The following is a 24,676-nucleotide window of genomic DNA, read 5'->3' on the forward strand; positions in this document are numbered from 1 at the left end:
AATTAAATTGTCTGCTGAAGATGGTGTTTACAAAGGTTGAACAATCAAACTTTAAGGTGTATATAAATAGTTAATATTATGTCTCAGAGCTTACAATTGCTTATGCAACTTATAAGAAAAAATACTGTTTCTTTAAGAAAATTGTTTTTGGGCAGTTAAGAAACTGTCCTAAGTTGCCTGGAAAAGACCCCCAGGATTTGCTTTTGTGTTATAGAGTTTTACATAAAGCTTTCACTAATAAAGATTACAAATAGCCCCTGAAAAGATACAAACTCAGGATTCTTATATTTATTTGGGTTTTAAAAGATAGTTATTTGCAGAGACAACTCAAAGACTTTCTCTAATTTCTGATTAATAAATAAATAAATTATACACAAGTGACTATAATGACTTTTCAAGCATTCTAGTTACAATCTCTCTTCAAGAGAAACAATTGAAAGGTAATTAGTCACTGTTCATGTTATATTAAAACTAACAGTTCAGTATCTAAAATTTTGATGAAACTACAAGATTGTGTTTTGATGCATGAGCACCCGTTTTATATTCAACATATTAGAGCACATACATCATTACCTGGCTCCTATTCAAGAGAAAAATTCCTAAGCTGAAGTTAGCCACTGGCAAGAAAGACTAAACAGATAAGTCCTAGCTGTTTATTTTGTAAATCTAAATAGTATATATGACTGACGCTTCCTAAAAGCTCTATGGTTTTAGGCTGAAAAGCCACCCTAGAAACAAATGTTCTGTTCTTGTTAGTCAGAAACATTCATGACCTACACCTGACATCAAGGCAACCGACTCCCACAGGCTATGTCCTGTGGAGGACATGGAATGTATATGAAGGCCTCTATTTCAAACCAGTCATTAAGTAACTAAGAAAATTAAAACTTCTTTAAAAAAAAAAACAAAAAGTGGGGATAGAGGTTATGACGCCAAATATGGCCCTATCCCTTATAATATTTACTCTTAATTTCTTAAAACTGGATAATGCTGGGAGATCACCAGCTGAAAGGCACGGACAATGGCCTCAAGCACTCAATGAAATGGTCAAGTGGAAGAATGTCCTTGATAATAAATGGTACGGTTCGGATCTTATTTTAATAAGATCCAGGGGAGCTATATGTGTTTTTCCACACGAGGAAGATAATCCCTTTTGGATTCCGGGCGACTCACTCGAAGGATCCAGCTCTTGGACAATGAGTCACAGGACAAGATCCCAAGACATCGATGGATCATACTCCTCATGCTGGAGATTCTGGTTCCTAGTATATCTGGAGAATTAAGATGGGGAATTATGTCAACTTTCCCTCTTCCTATGCCAGTTATGCATAATGCACAAATATTTCCACGCTTTTTCACTACAGATAAAGAACTGGGACTTGCTTATTTACCCTTAGATGAACTGATTCAGGCTTTACTAGAAAATAGAACCTTCTTCTTCTTTTTTTTTTTTTTTCTTCTGGTTATCTTTTTTTTTTTTTTTTTAGGTATTTTCCTCAATTACATTTCCAATGCAATCCAAAAAGTCCCCAATACACTCCCCCCACCCGTCCCCCACCTACCCACCCCCACCCCTTGGCCCTGGCATTCCCCTGTACTGGGGCATATAAAGTTGGCAAGTCCAATGGGCCTCTCTTTCCAGTGATGGCCAACTAGGCCATCTTTTGATACAAATTCAGCTAGAGTCAAGAGCTCTGGGGTACTGGTTAGTTCATAATAATGTTCCACCTATGGGGTTGCAGTTCCCTTTAGCTCCTTGGGTACTTTCTCTAGCTCCTCCATTGGGGGCCCTGTGATCCATCCAATAGCTGACTGTGAGCATCCACTTGTGTGTTTGCTAGGCCCCGGCATTGTCTCACAAGAGACAGCTATATCTGGGTCCTTTCAGCAAAATCTTGCTAGTGTATGCAATGGTGTCAGCGTTTGGAAGCTGATTATGGGATGGATCCCTGGATATGGCAGTCTTTAGATGGTCCATCCTTTCTTCACAGCTCCAAACTTTATCTCTGTAACTCTTTCCATGGGTATTTTGTTCTCAATTCCAAGAAGGGGCACAGTGTCCACACTTTGGTCTTCGTTCTTCTTGAGTTTCATACGTTTAACAAATTGTATCTTATATCTTGGGTATCTTCTTCTTCTTACAGGGAAGCCTGTGCTTTATGTTAATTTCCTCATTACAAGATAAGAGCCAATGCATATCCTTGTATTATCAATCAGCAGCCTGGTTAAAAAGGGCCTCTTTGGGCGGACAGGCTGTTGACATGAAGCCTGATACCATAGTTATTAGAGGATGGTGGCCTAGCCGAATACCTGGAAATAAGCCACCTTCACAACCAAGAATGGCACCCTTGTGCAAGGAAGGGTCCATGGAAGATGTAATGTTACCTTGGCAAGTTGCCAAGCTAAAAAATATACTTGGGCAGTAGAGAAATATTTTTCCTTTTCCCCATACATTAGTAGAGAGTATAATGATACTTTTGCTGGATATGATTTTAGTACTATGGGCCCCCTCCGAACTAATACTAACTCTTTTGATCAGTGGTTGCTTTGTGGGGATAATAGAAGCTGTACTGATCTTGCCCCCATGGCAATGATTGGAGGAGGTTCTAGTGAGAAAGGAGAATTGACCTTTGATTGGAAAGGTACCTTGAAGACAGGTCGGTCTGATAAGCAGAGTCCAAATTCTTTTTAATGGATCACCTCCGATGTTAGATATAAAAAACAGAAAGAGGTAAATTTTACCGCCACCCAGGTATGTGTATAGCCCCCGTTTTTGAGGGTGGTAAGTAACACAAGCTTAAATCAGAATCAGATAGAGATAGATTGCTCACACGAAAAATGTTTTTATGCCTTATGCTGGGATGCTAAGAAATATCCTTTTGCTTTGGTTACCCACATTCCTAGATTTGTTCCTGTTCCTGTAGATGCCCCCAATAGCTTGACTTTGTTTTGAGGGAAAAGAGATTTTGGTATTTCTGCTATCATAGTTGGACTGGTGGCCACAGCGGTGGTTGCAGCCTCTGTCACGTCCTCAGCATTCGCTCTATCTACTACTGTTCAAACAACACAAACTATTAACATACTTTCTATGACGGTCACAACGGCCTTAGATAAACAGGCCACAGCCAACTCACAGATACAAGGAGGATTGATGTTCATAAATCAAGGCATCGACCTATTCCAGGAGCAAGTGGATATTCTTTGGCAGTTGGCTCAATAGGGCTGTGAATATAAGATGCCTGGCACTTGTGTTACTTCTGTTCAGTTTGAAAATTCTACAAGAGCAGCAAATTTGTCAAAAACTTTGTCTTGATATATGTTACAGAATTGGACCACGGAATTTGAGAAAATGCTTCGAGAATTGAGAGTTGCTATTCTACAAGTGAATTCTACCTGTCTCTACCCTTCGCTGACGAAGGGCTTCTCCACCTGGATTTCCTCTGCATTTGCCTACTTTAAGGAGTTGGTGGGGGTAAGATTGTTTGCCGTGATCCTATGCGGTGGAGTGTTGCTTTTGCTCTGGATGGTCTGTAAACTTAAAGCCCAAACAAAAAGGGACAAGATGGCAATAACCCAAGCACTTGCAGCACTAGAACATGGTGCCTCCCCTGGTATATGATTATCTATGCTTAAGCAATAGGTCGTTGGCCGCACAGCTCTTGCACCCCACAAGGCTAGTCTCATTACACAGGATAGAGTGAGTGTGCTTTAGCAGCCCGAGATAGTTGCATGGCTATGCACTGCAGTAGAAAGGCTCTGCGGCCTAAAATGAGCCTATTCTAGGGAGACATGTCATCTTGTATGAAGGTTGAGTGTCTAAGTGTCTTTCCCCCAGGCAAAACGACTCGGTAGCAGACCAAGACCCCTCCGGGTGACGAGCCTGGGAGAAGGTTTTGTGTAATGCCCCTATTTTTGCACACTGGGGATTTGACCTCTATCTCCACTCTCAGTACTGGGTGGCCTGTTGCCTTTTAAATAAAAGGGGGAGATGTGGGGAGCTGCCCTTGCAATCGCCATTACAAGATGGCACTGATATCTGGTGTTCTGACTGGTAAACAAGTAGTCTGAGCATGTGCTGGGGTATTTTTCCATTTCATGTGCCCTGCCTGTCCCGTGGCGTCAGCTGGGCTGATAGTGAGCAACCAGTCAGGGTAAAATACATATCCAACTGCTCTTGTGGTCTATAAAAGGGACAGGTTTCCTGTGTTCTGGGCCTCTTCCCCAGAAGCTGATCATCTTTCTCTCGAGATGCATTAAAGCTTTGCTGTAGAACAATCCGAGTGTGTCCTGTGTGTGTGTCCTCGCTGGCGAGACTCCTTATCACACAAACAGGGGTCCTCAGTCCTGTGAAAGTGCATAACTTAAAGCAAAAGAAGAACTTTAATATTCCTATGTATAATAAAGGGGGCTATGATGTGCTTTCCATGGCAGGGTCCCAGGACTACATATTTCCTAGAATAAATCTTTACATTTCCCATCTTCATTTCTTCTTCAGGCTTATAATTTTTACAAACATTGTTTGCACATTATGTCTCCTAAAAGAAAATGTTGATCAATGACACTGAAGTTTGACTGAGCAGGTCTGAAACAGCAATTTAAGTCCCCACTACACACTACAACCATTTCCTAGTTTACACTCATTTTTGTTATTTTTAAAAATAATTTCATAAAATTCCAGCAGAGACGTCAATAACTGATGTAACTCTTACCAAGCAAGTGAAAGGATCTATATGACAAGAACTTCAAATCTCTGTTAGAAGAAATCAAAGAAGACCTCAAAGGATGGAAAGATGTCCCTCGCTTATGGATTGGTAGGATTGACATAGTGAAAATTGCTATCTTATCAAAAGCGATCTACATACTCAATGCAATCCCCATCAAAATTCCAACACACTTCTTTGCAGATCTTGAAGGAACAATTCTCAACTTCATACGGAAAAATGAAAAACTCAGGATAGCTAAAACAATTCTAAGCAATAAAGGATATTCTGGGTGAATCACCATCCCTGACCCCAAGCTGTACTACAAAGTAATAGTGATAAAGAACACACATTATTGGTACAGAGATAGACAGGTTAATCTATGGATTAGATTCAACCTCCTCCCCCACCACTCCCCCAAGAAAACCCACATGCCTATGGACACCTGATCTCTGACGAAGAAACTAAAAACATACAACAGTCAAAAGAAAGCATCTTCAATAAATGGTGCTGGTACTATTGGCAGTCTTCATGTAGGAGAATGAAAATAGATCTATATTTATCACTTTGCAAAAAGCTAGAGTCTAAGTGGACCAAGGATTTGAACATAAAACCAGATATACTGCTGGGCAGGGTGGTGCACGCCTTTAATCCCAGCACTTGGGAGGCAGAGGCAGCAGATTTCTGAGTTTGAAGCTAGCCTGATCTACAAAGTGAGTTCCAGGAGAGCCAGGGCTATACAGAGAAACCCTGCCTTGAAACAAAACAAAACAAAACAAAACAAAACAAAACAAAACAAAACAAAACAAAACAAAACACCCACAACAAAGCAACAACAGATACACTGAATCTAAAAGAAGAAAAAGTGAAAAAGAGCCTCAAACTCATTGGCACAACAGAAAATATCCTACAGAACACCAGTGTCCCAGATGTAAGGTCATAAAACTGAAAGGCTTCTCTAAGGCAAAGGGCACCATCAATAGGACAAAGTGGAAGCCTACAGATTGGGGGAGGGGGGATCTTCATTTGTTCTACATCTGGTAGAGGGCTAAAGTCCAAAATAAATAAAGAACTCAAGAAAATAACCTCAAAAAATCAAGTTTCCCAAAGAAATGGAGTTCAGAAGTAATCAGAGAATTCTCAGCCGAGGAATCTCAACTGGCAGAGAAGAACTTAAAGAAATGTTCAGCACCCATAGTCATCAGGGAAATGCAAATCAGAATAACCCTGACATTCTACTTCACATCAATCATAATGACTAAGATAAAAAAAAAAAAAACTCAAGTCAGAGCTCATTCTTGTGAGGATATAGAATCTGAGGAACACTCTTCCATTGCTGAGGGAATTGCAAATTCATACAACCACTCTATAAATCAATCTGGTTGTTCCTCAAAAAATTGGAAATGGTTCTACCTGGAGACCGACCCAGCTAGACAACTCCTGGACATATACCCATAAGATATTCCACCATACCACAAGGATTCAAGCTCTATTGTATTCGCAGCAGCCCTATTTGTAATAACCAGAAGATGGAAACAGAAGATGGAAACAACCCAGATGTCCCTCAACCAAATAATGGATACAGAAATTGTGGTTCATTTATACAACAAAGTTTAATTCAGCTTCTATCACCTCTCTCCATTTTCCAAGATATTTAATAGTGTCTACTATCAATATCACCACTTTCATTCTAAGAAATGATTATACATTATTTTGCTCAAAGACAAGGCCACATTTTCTCAAACCTTGATAAGGAGGGAGGGGGCATGGTCATTTCCAAAAAAATTAGTGATAGAGTCAATTAGCTTCAATGGCAGGCATTAAAAATAAGAACATCATGAATTTTTCAGGAAAAAGGAAAGAACTAGAAAATATCATCCAGAGTGAGGTAGCACAGACCCAAAAGGATATGTATGGCATGTACTCACTTATAAGTAGCTATTAACCAAAATGTACAAAATATCCAGGATAAAACCCATAAAAATATAACAAACAGAAATACAACCCACAAAAAATATAACAAACAGAAGGGTTCAAGTGAGTATGCTTGAATCACACTTAGGAGGAGAAAAATAGTCAAGGGAGGCAGAGGAAGGGAGAGAACTTGTTGGGAGAGAGGATGGGGAGGAGAAAATGGAAACAGGACCAGGTAAGTGGTGGAGGGCCAGAGAGAAGTTCAGAGGATCTCGAGAATGAATGGAAATAGGCAGCTTCTGGGGGTCGGAGATGGAGTGACACAGTAGGATGTCCCATAGACCTGGAAGGAGAGACTTTCTTGATGCGCTTGGGATGACCTTTTCAAAATGCCCAACAAAGGGGAGAGGGAACTTGAAGATTCCTCTTCCAGTAGATAGACAAGATCCCAAGTGGAGGGACTGGTTTCAAACCCACAGTCAAATTTTCTGATCCAGAATTGTTCCCATTGACAAGAACTGCAGGTACAAAAATGGAGAAGAGACTGAAAGAAGGACTGTCTAGCGACCTGCTCAACTTGGGATCCATCTCAATGGGGCCACCAATGACAATATTAATAGATGTGCTTATAGACAGGAGCCTAGTATGGCTGTCCTCTGAGAGGCCCCACTAGCAGCTGACTGAGACATAGATTCTTACTCCCAACCATTGGACTGAAGTCAGATAACCCTATGATTGAATTAGGGGAAGGATTGAAGAAGCCAAATGTTAGGGATACCCTATAGGAAGACCAGAAGTCTCAACTAATTCAGATACATGGGAGCTCCTGGAGGCTGAGCTCCTAACCAGGCAGCATATATGAGCTGGTCTAAGGCACAGGGCACATGTATAGGAGAAGATTGCCTGATCTGGCCTCAATGGGAGAAGGTGGAACTAATCCTTAAGAGACATGAGACACCAGGGAAGGGGGATGCCTGGTAGGTGGAGGGAGAGTGTGAGCACCATTCAGAGGCAAGTGGGAGAAGGAACAGGATGAGAAACTGTGGGAGGGATGACTGGTGTGGAGGAGCAATGGCTGGAATGTAAATAAATAAAATAATTAAATAAAAAAGTGAGTCAGATAATATATATTCTGATTACTTTCCCCTCCACCAATCCTCCCAGATCCTGCCCACCAACCTAAATTCGCCCCCTTTCTTATCTTTTTACATTTTAGCTCAAGAGGCACCAAAAAATCTAGATGAATCAGATTAAAATGCAAAAACAAGAAGAAAAACAGAGAGCAAGAGACACACAAAACACACAGAAAAACATAAAATTGAGAATTAGTGTGTGTGGTGTGTGTGTGTGTGTGTGTGCATGCATGTGTCTGTGTGCATGTGTCCTATTCTTATTTGATATTTTTCTATATTCCTCTTGTATCTGCCTTATTTTTCTCATTTATTTTGACAGAATTTTTTCATTTGATAATTTGTTTAAGGTGTGATAGTTCTCTTAATGTAATTAGTCTCCTCTCAATTTTGTTTTCTAAAGATTTACTTTTCTCCCACATTTCAAGTATCAGGAATGCATGTAGGCTAACTACAGATATTCAACTCTTTTTCTTTTCCTCCATTTCTAGTACTCTGGCCTTATCCACAGTTTTGCTGTAGGAACTGTCTATTGCTAGGTCTCTTTTCTCCCTGAACCCATCCCAGTAGGTCACATTTTTCTCCTTCAGCCGTCCTTACCCCAAATCATCCCATTTTCTCTGTACCCAACTAGAGCTGCAACTCCATGCTAAGCCATACATTATTCCTGCTAGAGAAGCAGGTATGCTGACTGTAATTGTACACATCTCTCTTTGTTCCTTCAGATTCAATCGCCCAACACCATCCCCAGATCAATAGCAGATGTTCTGGGAATACCAATTTATGGCTCCCCTATAAGTTGTGCATTTGTCACTTTTCCAAGATGCTGGCACCAAACACAGTATCATTTGGGTTATTGGTCAGACCAGGTCATATTTTCATATTTTCTCTGTTAATCACATTTTTAGGCAGTTATAAAAATCATTTCAGTTGCTATTAAGACAGGTATAGTCTGTTTGAAAATCTATTTGACATTTACTTCATTATGTCCTTTTCCTGGAAGAAATTTTCTTACCCACAGAGGTTTGGTATCATTATTCCCTTCAATGACTTTTCTTATTTATCATTCTCACAAAGCCATGTGGTCCTTTGTAAGCAGAGTTGAGACCACTTCTGGTTCTTGCTTCATCTTCACACTCCGTTTTCAAATTTTGCCTGATTTAAGTTGCAAACATCAAACCTCAACTCTGAAGAGGACCACCTGTATTTCTCTTTTGCAAGACTAACAGGGACGTTTAATGTGCCAAAATGTGGAAACTAGCCCATACTACAAATCACTACTGTACAGTGTGGTTGAAAACTGAAATGAGGTTTACCAGAGTGAAAAGTGAGAGAGCAGCTCAGCCTGAGTTAGGAGGGAGTGAATTGCACCAGGTTCTGATGTTTTGGGAAGCATTATTTTGTAAAGGTATTGACTAAGCATTTTGCAAATATCAGTAACAATCAAATATCTATCAGAATTTTATTGTAATCTTAGCAGTTGGAATATAGAGAACATAGATAGAAAGTTTAGGGACATATTTTGATACATAGTGACCATCCTGGAATATATAAGCCCTTGTTTCAAGAAAACAGGCAAGGAAGAAATAAATCAAAGAACAATGAAGAGTAAACATAAAAACATGAATTAATAAAATTAATAAGGAAAAAGAGCATTACATTAGTTTCTAGTGACAATAAGGAGTTTAGTGACTGATATCAGCATGGAGAGAAGAGTTGGACATGAAATTCCATCCCTATCTATAGAGCTATTAGGAATGTTTAACTTCTTGGAAAGGAAGGATTTACTTCCTTTAAGGGTTTAGCCCCTATCTTAAAGGGTGTCCTTTCCCTTACTTATATAAGCATTGCCACCTTTACAACCAAGCTTCCAGCATAGAATTCTCATCCTCTAAGGACACAGTCATGCCACACACAAGTCCAGAAAAAGAATCTAAAACATGAAAATCTTAACCATAAATTTGGTGCTGCCAACTGATTTTACATCTGTATTCTTTGATGTTTTTTACTTTAATTAATGTTTTTCCATTTTCAAGCTGTTTTATGGTGTTATTTTAAAATTTATTGTGGTAAAGGTTCTACAATGTTTTCACACACACACACACACACACACACACACACACACTCACAAAAGCATTTAGCTCTTGACAAGTTACCATTCAGCATTGGAAGGGTAGAGATCTGCAAACATTTTGGCAGTACAAATTGAACTTGGTGTCTCTCTCTCTCTCCCTCTCACTCTCTCTGACTCTCACACACACAAACACACGATTATAAGGAAAGGAAGATTAGTATTAGAAAAATGGTAGAATATATTTTCAGATATGCATATCAAAAATTATAGTGATATATATGTATGTATATACCAAAAGGAATGCCAAAATTTTGTATGACTAAAAATAAATGAAAAAACATCAGATAAAAGAATGAAATTGTTTAACTTTAAGAAAAATGTTTAGAAATAGTTATCACCACCTTAAGCTGAATAACTTAACCTTAAATCAGTGCACATGTAGGTGTACTCATTAAGTTTCAAAATCAAGCACATAAATTTATCAAAATATTACAAGTTGATTGTATAATGTGAAAATTAAATAAGAGAAAAAATGGGGTAAATTTGATTCATGACTAAATTTTACTATATTAATGTATGGATGACTTTAAAAATAAAAATGAACTTTGCAAAAGTAAATGATCACCTTATTTTATATGAAATTAAAGCAGAACAAAATGTGTATAATTTGTAACCCTAAACTAATACCTGGCCATTTATCAACCTCATCTTATTTGCTTTAAAAGATTTGCTTGTCAAATCATCCATAATCTGACTTACCTACTTTCATTGAGAACAGAGGTGATATTTTTCTTTTATAATGCATTACCATTTCCACTCATTGTTGACCTTAGAAAAGGTCAGGAATGTGATCTGAGATGAGGGCCATTTGTCAGAAGAACATTTGTGTTCCAGGATGCATGGCCAACTTCAAGAACTATATCCATGACTACTTCTTACAGGAGCACACAGTATGAGATATCCTGCCTGCTTCTTCACTCACCTGTTTCTTTCTATGTTTTCTACTTGAACTTCTCCATGGAGAATTGAATCATAGAGACAGATGTTTTACTGACTCAATTAGTCTTTCTGAGAAAAGTATTAACATGCAGTGGGTAGCCTTCATAAAACAACAAGAGAGAAAAGAACTACCAGACTCTATACCACAAGAAGAGTCACTGCACATAGAATACCTTGTATTCCAAATTAAGAATACAAATAAGGTAGGAAAGGCTATACTACCAACTGAATTATAAGTCTAAATACAGGGATTATTCCATAAGAAATGGGATATATGGGGACAACTAAATTAATACAAGAGAAAGAATATCAAAAACCATTTTCACAAGAAAAATGAAGAATTACAGCTTGAAAATCTGTCTCACTCATTTGTTTCTTCAATATCCCTTAGTACAGTGAGGGGACAAAACTCTAAGTATCCATCTTAAAATGTTACATGATCTGCTTAACATTCTGGAGGTGGGCTGAGTTAAACATATAGAGTTGGCTCTAATGATTATATTTTAGTGTCTACATAATTAAATTCATTCTATATTCCTATACTTTGAATCATTCCTTGTGTCTTTGTCTGTATAATATTTCTGGAAACCACTATGCAGCACAGTTGATTGCTACAAAAATTTGCTCTATGATAATATACTCTAAAATCTGTCCTTTTTTTTCATTTTTCTTCACATTGTGAAAATCACTTTTCTAAATACAAAAATCAGCCATTATATTCCTCTCCTCAGGAATGCTACTGATTTCAGATAGAATATATAATAAAAAGACCATGTTATGTGCTAAAGACATAACTATTTCAACCTTTCTCACAGAAATCCTATAATACTGTTTTCTTCTCATACATCTTTGTCATTTCTCACGTCTTTTTTTTTTTTTTTTTAATGTCTAGAGATCGCACTCTGTAATTCTCCGTACCTTCTTCTGGTCTCTGAGCTGAGCTAGGGCCAGCAAGGCTGCTGTGAGCAGGACCACAAGCATCTTGGAAGAGGCTCTGGACTTTCTCCCAAGTGTGTGCTGAGACATGTGCGTCCATATACTTTATAAAAGGAAGGCAAACAATGGTATATTTGAGTATCAGGTGGGATTACCTTGCTTAAATTATTTCTCTTTGGACTATAGCCCATTGGGTGGAGTGTGGTAGAGATTTTCAATGTGCCTCATCTACTGGAGAAACACCTGATGATGATGTTAAAGGATGATTGCTTCTTTATAGACATGTATTATTCCATTGTTGTATGCACCACATTCCCAATCCACTCAGGAGATGTATGACCTTTAGGTTGTTTTTCTTCCTAGTTATTGTGAATAGCATGACAATGAATATCAGCAAGTATTTGAAGAATAGTATGTTGAATACTTTGGCATATGCCAAGGAGTGGTTATTCTGATTATGTGTTAAATTTTCTTTTAGGTTTTCAAAAATCCTGACAACTATTTCCACACTATTTGCCTAGTTTTCTTTCTCAGAAAAAAAAATGAATGGGGTTCACATTTTATAAATCTTCTGCAGGATATGTTTACTACTCTTTCCTTTTTTTAATTATTTTTGTCCATCTGCAGTATTTTTATTAGATATTTTCTTTATTTACATTTCAAATGTTTTCCTTTTTCCTAGTTACCCCTTCAGAAATGACCTATTCTCTCTTCCCTCCCCCTATTCCCTAATCCACCCACTCCCATTACCAGTCCTGGCATTCCCCTTACTGGGGCATAGAACCTTCAGAGGATGTAGGGACTCTCCTCCCACTGAGTAGCAACTTGTCCGTCCTTATCTACATATGCAGCTAGAGCCACATGTCCCACCATGTGTTTTCTTTGATTGGTGGTTTAGTTCCAAGGAGCACTGGGGGTACTGATTAGTTCATATTGATATTGCTCCTATGGGGGCTTCAGACATCTTCAGCTCCTTGGGTACTTTCTCTAGTTCCTTCATTGGGGACCTTGTGTTCCATCCTATTGATGATTGTGAGCATCCACTTCTGTAATTTCCAGGCACTGACAAAGGCCTCCAGGAGACACCTATATCAGGCTCCTGGCTTCAGGCTCCTGTTGGCATCCGCCATAGTGTCTATGTTTGGTGATTGTTTATGTTATGGATCCCCAAGTAGGGCAGTCTCTGAATGGTTGTTCCTTCAGTCTCTGCTCTGATCTTTTCTCTCTAACTCCTTCCATGGGTATTTTGTTCACCTTCTAAGGAGGAGACCAAGTTTCTGGGCCATTACCATGCAGTTTTTATCACAGTTGCTCTGTAGTACAGTTTGAGGTCAGGCATGGTGATTCTTCCAGAGGTTCTCTTATTGTTGAGAATAGTTTTTGATATACTAGGTTTTTGTTATTCCAAATGAATTTGCAAATTAGACTTTCTAACTCTGTGAAGAACTAGTTGGAATTTTGTTTGGGATTGCAGTGAATCTGTAGATTGCTTTCAGTAAGATAGCCATTTTTACTAAACTAATCCTGCCAATCTATGAGCATGGGAGATCTTTCCATCTTCTGAGATCTTCTTAGATTTTTTTCTTCAAAGACTTGAAATTCTTATACAAATCTTTCACTTCCTTAGCTGGAATCAAACCAAGGTATTTTATATCATTTGTGACTATTGTGAAGGGTGTTGTTTCCTTAATTTCTTGCTCAGCCTGTTTATCCTTTGTGTAGAGAAAGGCCACTGCTTTGCTTGAGTTAATTTTATATCCAGCTACTTCACTGCAGTTGTTTATCAGTTTTAGGAGTTCTCTAGTGGAATTTTTGGTGTCACGAACATATACTATCATAACATCTGCAAATTATGATACTTTGACTTCTTCCTTTTAGATTTGTATTTCTTTGATCTCCTTCTATTGTTTAATTGCTCTGGCTAGAACTTCAAGTACTATATTGAATAGGTAGGGAGAGAGTGGGTAGCCTTTGTCTAGTCCCTGATTTTATTGGGATTGCATCACCATTTTGTTTGATGTTGCCTACTAGTTTGCTCTATATTGCTTTAATTATGTTTAGGTATGGGCCTTGAACTCCTGATATTTCCAAGGTTTCATCATGAAGTGGTGTTGGACTTTGTCAAATGTATTCTCAGCACCGAATGAGATGATCATGTGTTTTTTGTATTTGAGTTTGTTTATATAGTTAATTATGTTGATGGATTTCTGTACACAAAACCATTCCCGAATCCCTGGCATGAAAACTACTTGAGGATGATGGATGATCATTTTAATGTGGTCTTGGATTTGGTTTGTGAGAATATTATTGAGTAATTTTGCATCAATGTTCATAAGGGAAATTGGTCTGAAGTTCTCTTTCTTTGTTGGGTCTCTGTGTGGTTTCAGTATCAGAGTAATTGTGACTTCATAGAATGAATTGGGTAGAGTACACTCTGTTTCTATTTTCTGGAATATTTTGACAAGTATTGAAATTAGGTCCTCTTTGAATGTCTGTTAGAATTCTGCACTAAACTAATCTGGTCCTATTATCTTTTGGTTGGGAGACTATTAATGATTGTTTCTATTTCTTTAGGTGATATCCAAGATGATTTCTCAATTCTGAACATCTATGCTTCAAATACAAAGGCATCCAGATTCATTAAAGAAACTTTGCTAAAACTCAAAGCACACATTGCACCTCACATTATAATATTGGGAGAGTTCAACACCCCACTCTCATCAAAGGACAGATCCTGGAAACAGAAACTAAACAGAGACACAGCGAAACTAGTAGACGGTATGAAATTAATGGATTTAACAGATATTTGTAGAACCTTTCATCCTAAAATAAAAGGATATACCTTCTTCTCAATACCTCATGATACCTTCTCCAAAATTGACCATATAAACAGTAACTAAACTGGCCTGAACTGATACAAATTTTTGAAACTATCCCATGTACCCTATTAGATCACCATGGACAAAGGCTGATTTTCAATAACAATAATAAATAATAGAAAACCCACAAACACGTGGAAACTGAAAAACAATCTACTCAATGATAACTCAGTTAAAGAAGAATTAAAGAAAGAAATTAAAGAGTTTTTAGAGTTTAATGAAAATGAAGAAACAACATACACAAATTTATGGGACACAATGAAAGCAGTCCTAAAAGGAAAACTCAAAGCACTGAGTGTCTCCAAAAAGAAGCTGGAGCTAGCATACACTAGGACCTTGACAACACCCATGAAAGCTGTAGAATAAAAGGTAGCAAATTCACCTAAGAGGAGTAGACAGCAGGAAATAATCAAACTCAGGGCTGAATTCCACCAAGTGGATTTATATAAAAAAGATCTATACAAATAATCAACCAAAGCAGGAGATAATTCTTTGAGAAAATCAACAAGTTAGATGAACCCCTTGCCAGACTAACTAGAGGGCACAGGGACAGTATCCTAATTAACAAAATCAGACATGAAAGGGGAGATATAACAATAGAATCTGAGGAAATCCAAAAATCATCAGATCCTACTACAAAAGCCTATACATAACAAAACAGAAAAACCTGGTTGAGATGAACAATTTTCTAGACAGGTACCAGGTACCAAATGTAAATCAGGATCAGAATGATGACTAAACTGTCACCTAAAGAAATAGAGACAGTCATTTGTAGTCTGCTCTTTTCTTAATCTTCACCATTCTGACAGGTAATTCTGCAACTTCTAAGAATGTTGTATACTTATTTCAATGCTTGCCATTTCTAATTTATCTTTATGAATCTTCTCTATAGATCCTTGGTCAGTTTTCATTCGAGCCATTAGACCTCTGGATTGTTTCTTTCTAATGACTTCTCTGTGTATTCTGGATATTAATCACTTATCAGAAGTGTAACTGGCAAGTATTCTCTCCCACCCTTTGAGCTTATCTTTACTTGACTAAATATTTCATTACCTGCACATATTTTTAGTTTTAGTGATCCTGTTTGTCAATTCTTAGCCTTAAGTCCTCTCTGAATTATATCCCATTCTTAAAGACGTTTCCTACACTTGGATTTTCATTCAGCACTGCTGATGATTTCTTCTAATACTTTCAGGCCTTTAGGTTTCACATCACCAACTTTTACACATTTTTCTTTGATTTTATGTGTAGATTGGAAAATGTGGTTATCATTTTTCTGCATGTGTACATAGAGTTTTTGTAATATCATTTTTGGTGAATGATGTCATCCGTGCCTTGTGCATTTTTGATATCTTTATCAAATGTCATATGACTGTAGCTATGTATATTCAAGTGTGGAATTACTTTTTCTTTGCATTGATCCAAGTATCTGTTTTTGCTGTTAACAATGTGTTTTTAATATTATTCTTCTGTAACTTGCTTTGAAATCTGATATTGTACCCACCAGAATAATTGTTTCTTTCTTAGAATACTTTTGATGATCTAGAGGGATTAGTGTCAGCATATGAAGTTAATGATTTTAGACAATTTCTGTGAAGAGTCCCATGTGTATTTTGGTTGGGTCATGTTTAATCTCTAAATATTGATAGGATGCACATGTTACAATGTTAATGATACCAAACCAGGACAGTGGGAGTTCTTTAATCCTCTGGTGTTTCCTACATCTCTTTTCTTCAGAGATTTATTTGTAGCTCTAAGTGTAGAAAATTTTACATCTTTCATTAGGTTTCCTTGTAGATAGATATTTATGCTATTTTCAATGCAAATATTTTCATGCTTTCTTTTGCAGTATATTTGTAATTGGTTTGTGGAAAGGGTACTATTTTTTTTCCCTAAGTTGATCATGTTTTCTGCCATTTTGATGAAAGCATTGGTCGATTCTCAAAGATTTAGTAGGTAAATAAAAGGACCTAGAAAACATTATCATGAGTAATGTTACCTAGGTACAGTAAGGCAAATTCTCCATATTCTACTTCATCTATGGTTTATAGATGTGATTCTTTAAAAATGAATACATAATATGGAGTAGCCATGGAAGAAAAAATACCAACAATGTGAAGGAAGAAAAGAAGCTGTAGAGATGGCCATAGTAGAATAAAGATACTATGAGAAAAGTTGGGGAACATGGAAATAAATAAACTGTTCAGGTGTACCATACAGAGGTAGAGGAAAGAAAGAATGAATGGTAAGTAACATTATATACATTTTAGAGACAATACGGGGACATATGTTTTATTTTTACTTGAAACAGCTAGAATACATGAACGTGTATGTATCCAAAAAGTACAGGTATACTTTAAATGAAATATAGTTCTTGGCTGATAATGCTCCCTACAAATACCATAGACTATCAAACCAAAACCACACAATGGGTTGGAAAAATTCCCATAGATTGGTTGGTCCAAGACACAAACAAAACAATATCAGTTTTGTAAGTGTCCCTGGTTGCATCCTAGAGTTTCAATGTAAGACCCTATTATATATGACACTACATATTTTGAAGAGATAATATGGAGGAATAAAGCTAGTACTATCCTAAAACCCTCCAGCCTGAAATGTACCTCCTATAAAAGATACTGAGAAGTTTGATAAATAAGAAATTTAGTGTTCAGTCTCCATTTAAAAACAAAAACAAGAACTGGGATTAGATCTTCTTTGAAGGTCTGATAGAACTCTGCACTAAACCCATCTGGTCCTGGGCTTTTTTGGGTTGGGAGACTATTAATGACTGCTTCTATTTCTTTGGGGGATATAGGGCTGTTTAGATCTTTAACCTGATCTTCATTCAACTATGGTACCTGGTATCTGTCTAGGAACTTCTCCATTTCATCCAGGTTCTCCAGTTTTGTTGAGTATAGCCTTTGGTAGAAGGATCTGATGGTGTTTTGGATGTCTTCAGGATCTGTTGTTATGTCTCCTTTTTCATTTCTGATTTTGTTAATTAGGATGCTTTCCCTGTGCCCTCTAGTGAGTCTGGCTAAGGGTTTATCTATCTTGTTGATTTTCTCAAAGAACCAGCTGCTTGATTGGTTGATTCTTTGAATAGTTCTTCTTGTTTCCACTTGGTTGATTTCGCCCCTGAGTTTGATTATTTCCTGCCGAAAACTCCTCTTGGGTGAATTTGCTTCCTTTTGTTCTAGTGCTTTTAGGTGTGTTGTCAAGCTGCTAATGTGTGCTCTCTCTAGTTTCTTTTTGGAGGCACTCAGAGATATGAGTTTTCCTCTTAGAAATGCTTTCATTGCGTCCCATAAGTTTGGGTATGTTGTGGCTTCATTTTCATTGAACTCTAAAAAGTCCTTAATTTCTTTCTTTATTCCTTCCTTGACCAAGGTATCATTGAGAAGAGTGTTGTTCAGTTTCCACGTGAAGGTTGGCTTTCTATTATTTATTTTGTTATTGAAGATCAGCCTTAGTCCATGGTGATCTGATAGGATGCATGGGACAATTTCAATATTATTGTATCTGTTGAGGCCTGTTTTGTGACCAATTATGTGGTCAATTTTGGAGAAGGTACCATGAGGTGCTGAGAAGAAGGTATATCCTTTTGTTTTAGGATAGAATGTTCTGTAGATATCTGCCAGATCCATTTGATTCATAACTTCTGTTAGTTTCACTGTGTCCCTGTTTAGTTTTTGTTTCCATGATCTGTCCATTGGTGAAAGTTGTGTGTTGAAGTCTCCCACTATTTTTGTATGAAGTACAATGTGTGCTTTGAGATTTATTAAAGTTTCTTTAAATGAATGTGGCTGCCTTTGTATTTGGAGCATAGATATTCAGGATTGATAGTTCCTCTTGGAGGATTTTACCTTGATGAGTATGAAGTGCCCCTCCCTGTATTTTTTGATGACTTTGGGTTGGAAGTCAATCTTATCAGATATTAGAATGGCTACTCCAGCTTGTTTCGTCATACCATTTGCTTGGAAAATTGCTTTCCAGCCTTTCATTCTGAGGTAGTGTCTATCTTTTTCTCTGAGATGAGTTTCCTGTAAGCAGCAAAATGTTGGGTCTTGTTTGTGTAGCCAGTTTGTTAGTCTATGTCTTTTTATCGGGGAGTTGAGTCCATTGATATTAAGAGATATTAAGGAAAAGTAATTGTTGTTTCCTGTTATTTTTGTTGTTAAAGTTGGCATTCTGTTCTTGTGGCTGTCTTCTTTTAGGTTTGTTGAGGGATTACCTTCTTGTTGTTTCTAGGGCGTGGTTCCTGTCCTTGTATTGGTTTTTTCCTGTTATTATCCTTTGAAGGGCTGGATTCGTGGAGAGATAATGTGTGAATTTGGTTTTGTCGTGGAATACTTTGGTTTCTCCATCTATGTTAATTTTGAGTTTGGCTAGGTATAGTAGCCTGGGCTGGAATTTGTGTTCTTTTATTGTCTGTATAACATCTGTCCAGGATCTTCTGGATTTCATAGTCTCTGGTGAAATATCTGGTGTAATTCTGATAGGCTTGCCTTTATATGTTACTTGGCCTTTTTCTCTTACTGCTTTTAGTATTCTGTCTTTATTTAGAGCATTTGTTGTTCTGATTATTATGTGTCAGGAGGTATTTCTTTTCTGGTCCAGTCTATTTGGAGTTCTGTAGGCTTCTTGTATGTTCATGGGCATCTCTTTCTTTAGATTTGGGAAGTTTTCTTCTATAATTTTGTTGAAGATGTTTGCTGGTCCTTTGAGTTGAAAATCTTCATTCTCATCCACTCCTATTATCCGTAGGTTTGGTCTTCTCATTGTGTCCTGTATTTCTTGGATGTTTTGAGTTAGGATCTTTTTGCGTTTTACATTTTCCTTGATTGTTGTGCCGATGTTCTCTATGGAATCTTCTGCACCTGAGATTCTCTCTTCCATCTCTTGTATTCTGTTGCTGATGCTCATATCTATGGTTCCAGATTTCTTTCCTAGGGTTTCTATCTCCAGTGTTGCCTCATTTTGGGTTTTCTTTATTGTGTCTACTTCCCTTTTTAGGTCTAGTATGGTTTTGCTCATTTCCATCATCTGTTTGGATGTGTTTTCCTGTTTTTCTTTAAGGACTTCTACCTGTTTGATTGTGTTATCCTGTTTTTCTTTAAGGACTTCTACCTGTTTTATTGTGTTATCCTGTTTTTCTTTAAGGTCTTGTAACTCTTTAGCCATGTTCTCCTGTAATTCTTTAAGTGAGTTATTAAAGTCCTTCTTGATGTCCTCTACCATCATCATGAGATATGCTTTTAGATCCGTGTCTAGCTTTTCCGGTGTGTTGGGGTGCCCTGGACTGGGCTAAGTGGGAGTGCTGGGTTCTGATGATGGTGGGTGGTCTTGGTTTCTGTTAGTAAGATTATTACGTTTACCTTTCGCCATCTGGTAATCTCTGGGGTTAGTTGTTATCGTTGTCCCTGTTTAAAGATTGGAGCAGACTCTGTGTTACACTCACCTGAAGCCTCAAGATCCTGTGGCGGGTGTCGTGGGTAGCTGGCGGGTGTCAGCCGACCCTGCGCTCTAGCTACTCCGGTGCTGGTCAGGCCGGAAGAGGTCTGTGGCCCTACTCAGGCCGGTTTTCTGCCTCCCCAACCAAAGCAGTCTCAGGTCCCGAGTGATTGGACTGGAGCAGAAGCTGTGTTCCACTCACCAGAAGTCTCAAAATCCTGTGGTGGGTGTAGTGGGTAGCTGGCGAGTGTCAGCTGATCCTGCGCTCTAGCTATCCCGGTGCTGGTTAGGCTGGAAGAGGCCTGTGGCCCTACTCAGGCCTGGATACAGAAATTATGGTACATTTACACAATGGAGTACTACTCAGCTATTAAAAAGAATGAATTTATGAAATTCCTAGCCAAATGGATGGACCTGGAGGGCATCATCTTGAGTGATAACACAATCACAAAGGAACTCACACAATATGTATTCCCTGATAAGTGGATATTAGCCCAAAGCTTAGGATACCCAAGATATAAGATACAATTTGCTAAACGCATGAAATTCAAGAAGAATGAAGACCAAAGTGTGGACACTGTGCCCCTTCTTAGAATTGAGAACAAAACACCCATGGAAGGAGTTACAGAGACAAAGTTTGGAGCTGTGAGGAAAGGATGGACCATCTAAAGACTGCCATATCCAGGGATCCATCCCATAATCAGCTCTAAACGCTGACACCATTGCATACACTAGCAAGATTTTGCTGAAAGGACCCAAATATAGCTGTCTCTTGTGAGACTATGCCGGGGCCTAGCAAACACAGGAGTGGATGCTCACAGTCAGCTATTGGATGTATCACAGGGCTCCCAATGGAGAAGCTAGAGAAACTACCCAAGGAGCTAAAGGGATCTGCAACCCTATAGTTGGAACAACATGATGAACTAACCAGTACCCCAGAGCTCTTGTCTCTAGCTGCATATGTATCGAAAGATGGCCTAGTCGGCCATCACTGGAAAGAGAGGCCCATTGGACTTGCAAACTTTATATGCCCCAATATAGGGGAATGCCAAGGCCAAAAGAAAGGGAATGGGTGGGTAGGTAAGTGGGGGGCCCTATGGGGGACTTTTGGGATAGCATTGGAAATGTAATTGAAGAAAATATGTAATAAAAAATATTAAAAATTAAAAAAAACAAAAACAAAAACAAACAAACAAAAAAAACCTAACAAACAAAAACCAAAAATAGTTACTATCTATCCTAAAGCAGTACAGTCTCTAAACTACATTGTAAATTCGTAAACTTCCCCCAAACCATAATGAGTGTGTATTATGAAGGGAAGATGCTAGGCTGTGGCAAAACTACTCCAGTCATAACCTCATAGTTCTTTCTACACTTAAGAAATTCAGAGGGAAGAAGAAGGTGCTGAGTTCTGAGAGTTTCTTCTATTGAATGCAAGGGAACTGTACGGTTTCTCCAGATATCAAATCAACAGAGTAGTCTATCCTGCATAATTTTCACTGGGAGACTTAGAGAATCTTCAATGGGAAACAATGACAGAAACAACATAACAAAAAATTAGGCTGTATGTTTCATACTATTTACTCCTTGAAGAAGAAGTAATGCATGAAGCCAGACTTGACCTTTGCTATGTGTCCTAGAACACAGTGTTACCTTCTGCTAAATGTCATTCAACTCATATGCATTTCCTGACTTCCTTTAGTGTCAACAATATGTGAAGATTGTAACGTATTGGAAAAGAAAAATAACACCACTGGTCTCGATGGAAACAGAAATAAGATTATATAAGTGTTGATATGCAAAAGTATTAGGGGGCAATGTGGGGATGAAGAACATCCAGATATCAGGTTGAAATTCTACACATCTTTGCCATTTTGTTTCACTTTAATATTGTAATATTTAATGCAATTTTTAATTTTTCAAATGTTTATGTTTTCTGTTTAAGAATTCCATACCTGTATGTAATGGAGTTTGGTCAAGCCTACCCTCTTTTGCCTCTTCCATTTTCTTAGTAACCTCCCAACTGAGAATGTTTTACTAATTTCGAGCGTTCTTTCTTTGAAAGTCAATGAGTTCATCTGCATGTGCACTGCTGTGAAACTGAATTCTTTAGCTTAGATTGAAAATGTCCATTTCTAACCATTTTCCGGAAAAGATCATAATTTTATTCTCTTTTCTTATGCTTTTTAATTAGTATTTTTAATTCATAAAAATATAATGACTTTTCTTATGATATATTCATGCATATACAACACTGTACTTTGCTCATGAGAAACTCTGACACTACTTTCCTCCATTCTTTCTTTATTTTTTCCTTTATCGGATATTTTCTTTATTTACCTTTGAAATGAATTTCTCTTTCCAGTTCTATGCTCCAGAGTCCCCTATCCTCTCTGCCCTCCTCCTGATTTTTCTAATAGCAATCTTTCCTTGCTTATTCTTGTGATTCTCTCTCTCTCTCTCTCTCTCTCTCTCTCTCTCTCTCTCTCTCTCTCTCTCTCTCTCTCTCCCTCTCTGTGTATGTGTGTTTGTGTGTGTGTGTGTGTGTAAGCTCATGTGTGATCAAACCAAATATCTGTTGCTCAAATGTTCTTGGATATATAACCATTATTTTTTTCCCAATGATTTGTGCACTATTAGGAACACCCTGATTCTATGACTCCCAGCACTAGACAATTTTTCTTTGGATTAAGGGAAACCTTAATATGTAGGTCCATGGAAAATAATCCCCAGTGTGTCTAGGTTTGCTGTCTAGTTCATTTATTTTTAAGTGAAAATTATAAATACTCAAGAAATAAGTTTTAATTGCCAGTGCCTATGCATAACTTCATTGGATGTATATTTATAATAATAATAATAATAATAATAATAATAATAATAATAATAAAAACCTACTTCACTGTAATTCGCCTTTTATTTGGTATAACACTCACCTTTCCCCTAAGCCCAACCCTTACCCAGTTGTATGAATAATACAAATCAAATTGTATATTAATGATGAAAATATAAATTATTTTCCTCAGAATGTGAAATAAAAATGAAAGGCTGGAAGCACAGTTACACAAATACCCATGAACATTTTATGGGTATTCCTAAGTACTAATATTAAAATGAATAAAAATACCTAGACTCCAATAGAATTAAAACATCAAAGTCATTTAATCTTGTCTGCATTGTAGTACCTTTCCTATCATTTAAATTATTAACATAATGAGCTTAAAGTACGTTTAGGGACAGAATGATATCTATCATATATGACATGAAACTAGAAATTATAATGAAATGTATATTTGCATAAAACCATAGAAATATGTAAACCTTCATAGTGAAAAGAAAGTACTCTAACAAATACCAAAATGTGAAAACAACAAAATAAGGAATTGAAAGTGAAAATATATATTTAATATGTTTTCCAGCAGCATCAGATTTGTGGTGTGAGAGCCAATAATTTCTGAGAATGACTCTGTTTGGAAGGAGCCTTCTTTTTACCTAAAAGTACCTTCCTTTTTTATTTTTATTATTATTATTATTATTTTTTACCTAAAGGAGGCATGGAGGAAGAGAGAGAGAGGAAGGTAGGTCAGGATAGAATAATGGGGGAGTGGAAGGAGTAAGCAAGTGAAAGAGACAGAGGGATTGTTTTCATCCTGATAAGGTCTGGAAGTTTTTATAGGAACTGATTGCATGGGTTCTTCTGTCCATTTGCGTAGTTGGCTGAAAATGTCCTCTTGTTTTGATGACTCCAATCTCTGTCATAGCAGGTTATTGGACCTTTGGAAATGATGTCAAATAACCCATAACGTTGAAATATTGCAATTTATTTTGTTAGCACTGCCTCAACTATGTTATGATTTTTCTAATCAGAGTCAAATTTCAGAGTGAAATTCTCATCTTCTAAATAATTGCATAAGCCCTTTAAAATTCATTTTCAAATTATTTGCTCCAAATCTCCTGCTGCCTGCTGAAGACCCTCCCTAAGGATGGCTACAGACCATTATACTGGGGCAATATTTCCCAAAATTTTGAGTTTTCAACAGGTTTTTACTGTACCATGTGGTTTCCATCTTTTAAGAATCCACAGAACAAATTAGAATTGAGAAACAAGACCCAACAGGAAACAACAACAACAACAACCTTATAAAAAAAATCCTATATTCAACAGGAAGAGCTGATTCTTGGCAGAACTATACCCAGGAATCCAGCACACATCAAAATGTGCATGTTGCTATTCAGACCCATTTGCAGTAGTGTCTGAGGGGAGAAGAACTCTGAGAGATTTTCTTCTGTCCTTAACCTTGTTCAGTAATCTGCAATCTGAAAAGCTGACATCATGCTTTTAAATAGCTGTATAATATATATATATATATATTTTTTTTTTGTAAATTCACCACATTTTCCTTAATCATTTTTAGTTGAGGGAGATCTAACTTATTTTAATTTCTTGATATTATAAATGAAGTTTCTACAAACACAGTTGACTAAGTGTCCTTGTGTTATGGTCAAGTTTCTGTTTATTTTGTCCAGGATTGGCTTAGCTGGCTCATGAGGTAGAAATATCCCCAGTTTCCTGAAAAGTGTCAAATTGATTTC

This window comes from Mus caroli, unplaced genomic scaffold (genome assembly GCF_978045245.1).
Source record: "Mus caroli unplaced genomic scaffold, Mus_caroli_1 scaffold_7, whole genome shotgun sequence".
Lineage (NCBI taxonomy): Eukaryota > Metazoa > Chordata > Mammalia > Rodentia > Muridae > Mus > Mus caroli.